The following is a 1,853-nucleotide window of genomic DNA, read 5'->3' on the forward strand; positions in this document are numbered from 1 at the left end:
TTGATCAATATTGACATATAAATGCTTTAATTGTAACTAGCTATTGAAGTGGCTTGTGATGGATATGTTTAGTATGTTTTTGAAATGGTTGATTGATAGAAATTATAAGGAACTTTATGATTGAATTAAGTTAGCATATTTGATAAGATATACATATATGTTAACTTGGTAATTTAAGTAAGTGTGTATACTTGATTATATGAGGTATTATATCATGTATAGGACTTGATTTTGAGTTAGGTTAAATGACTTATAATAGCTTGTGAATGTGTTAAAGTGTTGGTGTAGGAGGATGAGAAAATGGGGTGAGAAATATGGCTTGGAAATAGCTTATTTTCGTCCATACAGACAGAGACACGGGCGTGTGTCTTAGCCATGTGTGACACACGGCTTAGCACATTGGCGTGTGACCTGGCCGTGTGTCCCCTGCATCTTTAAAATTTCAAAATAGAATGCCCATGTATTTACACAGGGGCCTAGCACACGGGCATATGTCTTGGTTGTGTGGCCTAAGTTAGAGAGTTACACGGCCTGAGACATGGGCGTGTCCCTTGGTCGTGTGAACCACACAGGCTTGTGACCCCTATACCTAGGAAAAATTTTGAGATTTTGCGAAAAATTTCCTAAATACCCGGTTTAGTCCTAACTCGTTTCTAATGCATGTTTTGGACCTCAAGGGTTCATATAAGAGACTTTATGTTTGATTTCTAACATGAATACTGTATAAAACGAAATATTTGTTTACTTGATCTGTATATTCCGGTAATGCTTTGTAACCCTGTTTCAGTAACGGATACGGGTTAAGGGTGTTATTATTAGTATAAAAGTATTAAAGATAACATTATATTCTAGAGTTATCAAGGGGATGGGGGTAACACAATTCAAACCCATGCCAAACGAGTGTTTGACAAGAGCTTTAACTAATTCTTCATTCAAGTCAAAACATTTATTATAAAATATTTATACTACCTTTAACTAAATTACATAGTATTTATACTTTGATAAGAACCAATAGATAATGATAAAGAGTATATGTTTAATGTTAGAGAGGAATAACCTACCACATATAAAATGCTAAACTAATTAAATAAAATTGTATAGGAAGTTTGGTTTTTGTTAATTTTATTAGTAATTGTAATGTCAATTACTTATTAGGTACAATCATCTGGTTTTAAGCTTTTTATTTGTTTAGAAAAAATTCTCAAGTATTATTGATATTTTTTATAATAATTAATATCCATTTTAGAATGTAAAATTGAATAGTTATGTAATTACAATTTATACTATCAAACATGACATGAGAAATTATGATGCAAAAACATTCTATCAACTAAACACATCTAGGGTATGCTTGGACACAACAAAACAATTGGATGAAAGTGTAATTGTTCGGGTGTAACTAGTAATTACATCCTCTTGTAATTATAAAGAATTTTAATTTTCTAGATATGTTTGGTTGACATAGTATAATTAATTGTAATTACCTATATGTTTGATAATACAAAATATAATTTGTTTTTTAAATATTAATTAATTATTATTATTATTAATACTTAAGAAAAATTTTATATAAATAAAAAACTAAATACTAATTATCATATGTAATATTTTAGTTCAAAAAGAGAAAGAAATAAGGGGGAAGCCTATCAAGGCAATAAGGAACAAAATTAAAATCTAATTATCATATTATGCAAATTTTGTGGAAAGAGCAACTCATGGATGAGTTCAAGCCAACAAGGGCTATCCCACAAGGTGCCCCTTGTCTTCGTATCTATTTGTATTATGTATGGAAAGATTGTCGGGCCTCAAGATAAAGGAAGAAGTAAAGGGGAATACATGGAAGCTTACAAAGC

This window comes from Gossypium arboreum, chromosome 6, assembly GCF_025698485.1.
Source record: "Gossypium arboreum isolate Shixiya-1 chromosome 6, ASM2569848v2, whole genome shotgun sequence".
NCBI classification, from domain to species: Eukaryota; Viridiplantae; Streptophyta; class Magnoliopsida; order Malvales; family Malvaceae; genus Gossypium; species Gossypium arboreum.